Source organism: Hordeum vulgare, chromosome 2H (assembly GCF_904849725.1).
Source record: "Hordeum vulgare subsp. vulgare chromosome 2H, MorexV3_pseudomolecules_assembly, whole genome shotgun sequence".
In the NCBI taxonomy this organism is placed as follows: Eukaryota; Viridiplantae; Streptophyta; class Magnoliopsida; order Poales; family Poaceae; genus Hordeum; species Hordeum vulgare.
In genome coordinates this window covers 444,860,713-444,871,108 of record NC_058519.1, presented here as the reverse complement: position 1 = coordinate 444,871,108, position 10,396 = coordinate 444,860,713, and positions in this window count along the sequence as shown.

Below are 10,396 nucleotides of genomic sequence, written 5' to 3'. Positions count from 1 at the left end.
TATCAACACCTCCCTCTCAAATTATGTGGTTATTATTATCGAGTTTGGCTTTCGCTTGAGGACAAGCGAGGTCTAAGCTTGGGGAGTTGATACATCCATTTTGCATCATGATTTCCTATTGATATTTATATTATTCTTCGTACTTATTCCAATTTTTGATAAAATCCTTATGCCTTTTCTCTCTAAATTTACAAGGTACATCGCAAAGAGGGAAGTTTACGGAAACTGGAATTGTGGACCTGCAAACCAAGAAAGAGGTTGAAAATTCACTGGACTCCAAATGACCTGAAATTTCACAAGGAATTTTTGTGGAATATATGTGAATTTATGGGGTAAAAATATACCAGAGGGGCACCAAGAGGGCGCGCCCACCCCCCTAGCACACTCTAATGGCTTGGGACCACCTCCCAGGTGCCCTGGCCTCCCTCTTCTTCTATAAGAAGGGTTTTAACCTAGAAAAATAATAATAATAGAATTTAGGTTGAAGCATGGCCGTCTCGAGGCCGAAACCTGGGCAGGGCCCTTTGGCTCGCCCTTAGAGCATTTCTACTGGAAACTTCCCTTCATGAGGGGGAGCCATCGTCATCATGAACGCTTCCTCCTTATTGGGAGGATCAATCTTCATCAACATCTTCACCAACATCATCTCATCTCAAACCCTAGTTCATTTCTTGTATTCAAACTTTGTCTTAAAACCTCAGATTGGTATACCTGTGGTTTACTAGTAGTGTTTATTACATCTTGTAGTTGATGCTAGTTGGTTTATTTGGTGGTAGATAATATGTTTAGATCCTTATTCATAATTATTACACCTCTGATCTTAAACATGGTGATGATTTTTGAGTAGTTACTTTTGTTCCTGAGTACGTGGGAGAAGTCTTGTTATAAGTAATCATGTGAAGTTGGTATTCGTTCGATATTTTGATGATATGTATGTTTTTTCTTCTCTTATTGATGTGTCGTGTGAACATCGACTACATGAAACTTCACCATGTTATGGGCCTAAGGGAAGGCATTGTGGAGTAATAAGTAGATGACGGATTTCTAGAGTAACAGAAGCTTAAATCCTGCTTATGTGTTATTTCATAAGGGGCTGATTTGGATCCACATGTTTCATGCTATGGTTATATTTATCTTAATTCTTCTTTGGTAGTTGTGGAAGCTTACGAGAGGGGGTAATCATAAGTGGGTTGCTTGTTTAAGTAAGAACAACACCTTAGCACTAGTCAACCCACATATCAAATTATCAAAGTAACGAACACGAATCAACTCAACATGATGAACATGACTTGCCTGAAATTCCCATGTGTCCTCGGGAGAGCTTTGCTTCATATAAGAGTAGTTTTAGGAACGTATTTTTCTACAAAAGGATTGGCCTATCTTGCTGCACACTTGCTACTATTGTTACTTGTTACTTGTTACGAATTATCTTGCTACACACTTCTTATCACTTCCTGCTGCTCCTCATTGGGTTTGACATTCTTACTTATCAAAAGGGCTACAATTGATCCCCTATACTTGTGGGTCATCACTCTCACGAGTCCTTCCCCTTCCCTTCCCCAACTACTTCTCATCCTCTCTCCTTCTCCCTGCTAGGTAAATCAAATCCCTCATTCTCATCCGCGGAGTATTTCCACTCCCTTGACCAACAAATGTGACACGGGACGCAACTAATGGGCAGGGAGGCCAATCTGGGTGGAAGGAATTGTCCCGGAGCTGTGCATGGCGGTACTAGTGGAGCGAGTGCATGTCAGTGTCATGGCGGCTACATGGATGAGGGATCATATGTGGTGACGTCTACACGTCAGATCTGGCGCTACGCATGCGATCCTCAGTGGAGGATGGTGGTGCCCTGTTGTGCATGTGCGGTGGCATGTGGCAATGGGATCAGGTATGACTAGTTACGACAAAGTGCATGTTATCCATATGGTGGTGGTGTGATGTCATGTTGATTGGAAATTTTTCCCAAGTGGTTGTCCAACTACTTCAGATGTTGGCTCCATGGTGTGGTGAGGTGGTGCAAGTCGCCCTCTTTTCTAGCGTGAGGCATGGGGAGCTTAGGCTAGGCTATAGTGGCATGTAGGGTTTCTTTCGTCATGTGAGGTGGCCAATCTTCGGCTAAGTTGCAGAGGGCCTCAAGGAATTGACCATATCGCCCCATGGAGGTGCATGCCACATTAGATTGTCTAATGAGTCTGCCCTAGGAATGATGATGGGTGACCCCAATGATCGGTGCCCCTAGTCCAGGCGGGGCTCCCAACAAGTGGACTGACATCGCGGATGCTTGTCTTTGACCAAAGGTGGTTTTGCCATAATGGTGTACGTGTTTTCCTGCAAGGTTTTTGGACGTCCTATTGGTTCAATGGTGGTGGTGGTTCGAAAGTGATATTTTTCGCTCATTACACAATTGTTTAAACAATATAATTTTGGAAATCCCGAGAAAATCATTCTAATATTGCTAATAATAACTAATGAATGTGAGAGATCACAAAATTACTATGATTAATATGTTTTCCAAACGAAAAGAGGCTAAATAAGGTGGTAAATAATCACTCGGAAGGAAATTAGGAAAATGGAGAAGGGATAGAGCAAATTAGAGGCGCAGTCCGACATCGAGAGTGCACGCCAACATCTGGTACATGTGTGTGCGCTCCTACCTACGCTCGTACCACCTGATGATGGCACCAGGAGGTCTACCCCAACAGCATTCTTATAGAGCCATGTACTAGAATCACAAAGGAGATCACAAAACGACGAGCATAACACCATAGAAGTCATTTTACCATACTATACATCGCCATTTCCCATATCATCGCCAGCTGGCACCATCACCATCACCGCAACATCAATCCTCCAAGATATCGTTACTTGTAATCATGTATCGCTTCCAACAAGCATTGTAAGAAATATTATCAATACAACATTCATCTTTATGTCTTCTCCGAGATGTCCTCTTTCACATCGTCATGTGTTAGTAATTTGGTAAGACAATTGGTTGAGCCTTGCAACCCTATGTATTTGTACGAGGGATCAACAAATAACTTTGAATAATTAAAGTCATTTATGTGTTATATTGCTATGGAGTTGCCTCTTGTATCTTTATCGTTCTATGACCCTAAAGGTACCCGACATCTCAAAGTTTGATCAAGGAGGAGGTTGGAGTAGGGAGGAAGCCAACAACTATTTTGAAAACTAGTGACATAAAGGGTTAGTGCAATAGTGGAAAGCCAATCCTTGTGCATTTGTGAGGTGTAGTCATTAAATTCCAAATGCTTCTTCTGAATTTCAGTTTTAATAACCGTGGTAACCTTATGAGACATTAATGGAATGCAGTTGGATAATTAACTATTATGCAGATCGTGCACCAGTCATTACATAATTTCGAGACATCCCCCACTTCATCATGTTGGAAGCATAGCATATAAGGTGTGTTCTAGAGGCCAAATTAAGATGATGATGATCCATAGCATGAATTAAGATCATGATGACCTCGATCACAAATATATGGTTGTAAGAATCAAGACCTCATACCCATGCCTTTATATACTCTTGTGTCTATACCCCTAAGGTTGTTAAGGCCCACTTACAAAAAATGGACTTTTTGCAAAAAAATGTTAGAGCCACTAATGTAGTGCACATCGTCTCGTGGGTTTGATAAATCAGTGTCATTTCTTGGTGTAAAGGTACGAAAACCTTCACTATCCAAACTAGATATCAAAGGGCATATGTTGCTTTGTCCTGGATGCCTCGGCGACGACCCTGGATAGGAGGCTGCAAGGGTGGCTCTGTGGCGAGTAGTTAGAAGCAATGTTGGTGTATCTCTTTTGGCTATGTGGGTAGCAAGGGGAGAGTGGTGGGTGGCCCTGGTGTTCTCGTGTCTTCGACGGTGATGATCCCCTAGTTTGGGTTTGGAGGCTAGAACGAGTGGCTTCCCCCTCATGAGTTATGTTGGAAACCTTTAGCCTATGGGTGTCACTTATGTGGGCCCATGTTAAAACTCTATGCTTCAGCACTGACTATGGTGACACTTATAGGAGTCGCTTCCCTCTTGGGGAGTTGTTGTGAGTCCCCTCACGATTCCATGTATATGTGTTGAAAACCCTAGTATATTTCCTAGAATTGTGACAGTGGCGCTTGGTATCATCACCCTATTTAGGGCATCGTCACGGACCCATGGCCCCTTTTGGCGACAGATTGCCTATGGCGTCGGGTTTGCCTTTTTTTGACCGAACACTACAAGGGCATAGCGCCTCAAAGCCACAAACCTTTATTAAAAAGAGATTACAATATGTACATGGTTACCTCGGTAACCGAAAGTAAAGTAGAAGGTGAAGGAGCCTAACCTAAAAATCTGTCTATACTTAGGGTGGTAAGAAAGAGACCCATTTCAGCAGGTCCTCTTTGAACTTAGGCTTTATTCTATGTGCCATAAGGGATATGTCAGTTATAAATCCTGACTTCCAGGCATCAAATCTAGGCTAGACATTCTGGAATATCTTGGCATTTCTAACTAGCCAAATATGCCAACATGCAAATGAACACCGTCCCAAAGAAAAAAGGGTGTTGGAAGGAACTTTTAGCATGGGACACAACAACTGCCATATCATTTGTATCACCCCATACAATTTGCAAATAATTTGAATTTCTGCTGCTAAAGAGGCAGGTGAAGAATAGATGATCCCTATCATGTCTTACTTGTGCATGGAAAATTCTACAATTGACCCCATCATCCATGTGCCAATGCCTTCCTTATATCATGTCCTTGGTATTCAATTTGTCCATGATCAGCATCCCGGGAAAGACCTTGATCTTCAATGTGCAAAAACTGACCCATATCATATTCAGCAGAGGGTTAAAAGTTTAGTCCGTATGCACATGGGAGTAGAAGGCCTTTGGGGTATAAGGTTTAGATGTTTCCATCAAAGCCCAGACATCATTCTGGCTTGAAATGGGTTGAAAATCCTGGAGGGAAGCTTAGAGTGTGGAAAACTCCAAGTAAGCCTGCTCAGAGAGAGGCAAATTGAACCAGGGGATAGATCCTCACTGTTTAGTCCATCTTTGACCATTGTCCAAGGATCCTTCACATATGAAAACAATCTAGGAAATCTGTCTTTGAGAGGAATAACTGAGTTGCCAATGTTCCATTTCTCATGCCAAAATATGGCAGTATCCCCCTGCTTGACTTGCACCCAAGTGACCTCCCTAAAGTTGTCCAATAGCTTGAAAATACTCTTTCAACAATATGATCCACATGGCTCAGTTCCTTGTGGTACTCGGTTATGGAAATAAGTGTTTCAGATCAGCTGAACCCAAGGCAAATCCATTCTGTTAAGAAATTTGTTGGCATGTTTCACAAGCAGAGCTGCATTTTGTAGACCCAGGTTTAGAATACCCAATCCACCCTTGTTCTTAGGTCTGAAGATCAATTCCCAAGCAGCCAGAGATGGTGAATGCTCCTTAATATTCCTTCTCCAGAAACATTGCCTCTGCGTCCTTTCCAACTGCTTTAGAATTCCCGGAGGGATAGAAAGACTGTAGAGGAAAAATATTGGCAAAGAGGATAGGGAAGAGTTCACGTATTGCAGCCATCCTCCTTGATCTAGGAAGGAGGAGCTAGAGGACATCCTCCATTCCACGCATGAAAGAAGAGGCATCAGGTGCTCCATCTTGGGCGATGATGTGCGAACTGGCAATCCAAGATATGTAAAAGGCATAGAACCAACTTTACAGCCAAAAACCTGAGAAAGTCTCGCAGTTTCCTCTAAGGAGACGTTGATTGGCACCATTGATGATTTCTCAAAGTTAATGTGTAGGCGTGTTGATCATCTCTTTTAGAGCCTTCAACTGCCCTTCCTCAGCAGGGGACACGATCAAAGTGTCATCGGCATGTTGGACTATAGGAAAATCCTTATCATGACATGTGATTGGTAACTGAATGTGGCCCTTGGCTAACATATCATCAATAACAGACTGTAGCAAATCTGCTGCAAGAACAAAGAGTAAAGGAGAGATGGAACATAGAGTCAAAAGCTTTCTCGAAATCCAGTTTAAGAATGAGAATTGGTCTTCTGGATTCATGGCATTGATGCAAACATTCAAGGGTCCAACCAATGCAGTCCTAAATGGTTCTGGTCTTGATAGATCCATACTGGTCTTTATGAACGCAGTCAAGAATGACTGCTTGTAATCTATTAGCAACCATCTTGGTTAGGAATTTGATACCCACACATGTCAAGGATATGGGCCTGTAATCCCCAACAAACTGTCGTGATGCTTTCTTTGGAATTAGTGTGACAAAATAATTGTTCAGACTTTCCAGATTTTCTTTTCCTTGAAAAAGGTGATGAGCAAGTGCATAAAATTAATTTTTAACAATATGCCAGCACTTTTTAAGGAACAACCCATTTCAGCCATCTGGACCTGGTGCATTGTCCACGGGCATGCATTTGACAACCTGGTCCATTTCCTCATTGGTGAATGGCACACTCAACACATCAAATCCCTGCACCGGCTTGATAAGATTGGGAAAATCAAAACCCATATTTATACCTTTAGTTGTGCCCATTCGTCTTTTGTATGAAGACCACACAATCCCGTCCATTTGACTATGCTCTGAAATCATTATGCCATCAGCCAGGGCCAGTTTGGCAATAGAGTTTCTTCTATGTCTCTCAGAGGCCATGGCATGGAAGAACTTGGTATTCTCTTCCCCTACCTTGATTGACCTGATCGTACACCTCTTTTTCCAGTAGAGAAACTGCAAATGTAATAAATGTTGTAGGTGTGCCTTGACAATCTTTTTGAAATTCAATTCCTGCCTAAAGAGGGATCTGAGCTCCTCCAAATTGTCAATCCATTCAATCACCTTATTACATTTGTCAATGACAATTTTCATCTTTGAGATTCCCAATTTCCAATGCTTAAGATCATGTCTCAGGGTTTTCAGCTGGTGAGTGAGAATAACTGCAGGATCTCTGTGATAAGAAGGCTTATTCCAGGATTTGGCAACACATTCCAAGAAACCCTCCACGATGGTCCAATAATTCTCAAATCTAAAGATAGTGGTTTTGGGGATTGGGGTGGTGATGACCACCACACAGGGCACATGATCAGAGGCAGTTCTAGCCAAAGGCAAAACTTCAGTCCAGGGGTAACATGAGATCTAATTAGTGGAAGTAAAGAACCAATCTAGTTGCTCTAGAAGAGGATTATCCTGCATACTAGACCAAGTGTATGATCTACCTTTAATACGTAATTCAACTAGACCCAGATGCCTAATGATTTCACTGAATATGAACATATGATTCATATCCCCACGAGGGAGATTTCTGTTATCATGGGATCTAATAAAATTAAAATCTCCCAACAGAAGCCAATTCTCCTCAAAAGCAATCTGCAAATTATATAGCCACTCAACAAAAATGTCTCTTAATTCCCATTGACATGGTCCATAAACATTAACTAATGTCCAAACGTCCTCTCTCACTTTGGATGTGAACTTAATTACCATTCCAAATGATTGTATCCATTAAATCATAGTCGAGAATTACAGAGTTTCAAACCACCAAAAGATCCCCCGAAGCACCATTAGAAGGAGCAAAAGAAAAATGATCATATTGTCTTGGGTAAAAAGACTGAATCTCCTTAAGTGTACACGAACCACACTTATTTTCCTGGAAGCATGCAACAGCGCATTGACTTTCCTCCATTTTTTGTCGCACGGCTCTATGCCTAGCCGAAAAGTTTAGCCCTCGGACATTCCAACATAGTACATTCCAGTTTCTATGCTTGTGACTATTCATTAATAGCTCATGTAAGTAGTAGCCATCAGCTAGTTACATAGTAACAAGCGACATATAGACAGGCCAAAAGATAACATATCATGACAGAGTACTGACATAAACTTACAAGAAATCACAATAACACATAGTTTTGGACGATAGAGACAAAACATACATGGAAAGGCAGACTTATGGGCGCACCAGACCCGTTGGAGAGCAGTTTTGTTAATCATCAGCAACCACATATGGCTTGGTTGCATGGGCATCCATAAGCTGCTCCTCCGAGAGCTTGTCTTCCTTAATTCTAAGATGATGCCCAATCACCAAAAGCGCCTTGATCGGGGTGGGTGGTGGGACATCTGCTTTCTTATGCTTTGACCTTGAGGTCTTGGCCTCTTGGATAGGCCTACTGCACGAATTCTTCTTCTTTGGCTCTGATGCTAGCTCTAAGAAAACATGCTTGAAGCCATCTCGCTAAACTAAACCTCTCGTACATCTGCAGACCTGTGTTTCCACTAGAGGAGTTTTAGCCTTTGATTTACCTTTCATCATTGAAATAGCCTCGAAGTTCATAGTGTTGTCTTCCGGACTGGTAGCAACAATATCTCCCTCCACGGGTGCATCAGAAGGGGTATCCAAGTAAGGCAACAAAAGCCTACCAGTGGGCCTCCTATAAGAGTCGTCCCTCCATTGTATCCGGGATAGAACCTGAACGTCATCAAAAGCAAGGGCCCAGTTACTTTTGGAGAGGATGACTGGGAACATAGGTTTGACAGACACAGGCTTTGGGACTTCAAAAAAATCCCACCTTGTAGGAGAGTCTCGAAAGTTATCTTCCAAGAAAGCTCTGGAGGTAGGGGAAGGCCCATAGACCAACCTGATAGCTCCAACAAATATTTGCTGATCATTTACGAGGGATGGTTGGTATGGAAAAATTGCCAAATGTTGTTCATTTTGCAGATGCTCATCATTTTGTTGCTCTTCTTGCACTGGTTCCTCATGATCCTGATAATTATGCATCTGGTCCTCATGCAAATGATCCTGCTGATCTTGCTGATGCTGTTCATTGAAGTTGTTCTCTGACAGTGTGGCAGATGGCTGATCAATCACAATGGATTCTTGATCCTGAAGTGGATGGTCTTCTTCCTGATGGTGTGGAGGTTCTTCCACTTCAACATCATCCCAGTGACCGTGGCCCCAGTTGCCAGGATCAACCTGATGGTTCATGGGTGGTGGGACTGGGGGAAGATCGTTCCATCCTAGAGCAGGCTATGTTGGCAGAGCAAAGTTGTGGGGCTCTCAAAATGCGCTCCTGGCAGAGGATGTGGGTTACCATTCACTGGCATAGGACCTTCATCCTTAGGCATCTGATGTGCAAAATTTGCCCCCAATATATAAGAGCGGACAGTCCAAGTGACTCTGGATTCTCCTCCGGTGGCATAGTCACTGAAGACCACACCCCTAGGGACCAAAATATCGCCAGGGAACGAAGGAAAGACAATGGTTCTTGCCAGGTAGGGATCATAATTAATCCAGTAGTGAAACTTCGCAAAAGTGTTAACTACCATATGTAGATGTTCAGTTGTGCGCAGATCAAGAGGAACACCCAGGAACATCATACAACCATCACGAAAACCCTGAGCCCCTCGGTATGCCTCTCCCTCGTCATGCTTCATGAATCTGACAAATCTATCATCCCCCATAGCAATAGGAGGGAGCTGAAGCAGAGAAAAGTGCACGCCCGCATCGCGCAAACGAAACAGACCGACACGAGATATCCAAGGTTGCGCTGACATGACGTGAACCCCCCTCTGCTAAAGCAACTAGACCACCGCTTCCCGAAAAAAACCTATCTCATTGGGCGCAGGAAGCGGCATTACCTCCGCAATGATGAACTCTTCATGGCGACGCTGTACTCCAGTGGGGAGAGTGACGAAGGTCCGAGGAAATCTGAGATCACCACCATCGATGATCTCATGTCCTACCGGCAGAAATCATTGTGGGTTTAGCCGGAAGTTGGCCATTTTCTCTGGAGGTTTTTCTGGCGATGGAGGAGCGGGGTCTTCAACAGAGGGCAAGATGGTGGTTGTGGCAGGCTAGCGGTGGAACTAGACGGGGAAGAGCATGAAGCGTCGCAGATATGTCTTGTTGGAGTAATGGAAGTGGGTCCCGCAAAATCCGAATCTGGCGGTTTCTACCTCCAAACCAGACCCAAGTCCCTAGCACGCGCTGCACAAGCCTTCCAATGATGGCCTACCTTCGAGCATGCCATGCAAATCAATACTCAGGGGTAGTTACTCGTGAAGTGTCCCTCCATGGAACAAACCTGACACGATAATATTTTTGAAGCCATATCAGAAATCAAATTATTAAAAGAATCCTCTGCATCTTGGGTGGAAGGAATAAAAACATCGTCAAGATCAGATGTTTGGGCAAATTCAGAAGACTCAGGCCCATTCCGAGGCCCATTACCCGTGCGAAGATTTGAAAATCCAGCATTCCCGCTGTTGAAATCGGGCGTGACAGGTGCCACGGTATCCGGACTTACCAAAGAAGAGGAGGTAGATCTCGTCGACAAATCACTCACCGGAGAAGCTACCCTCGCCGGAGATTCC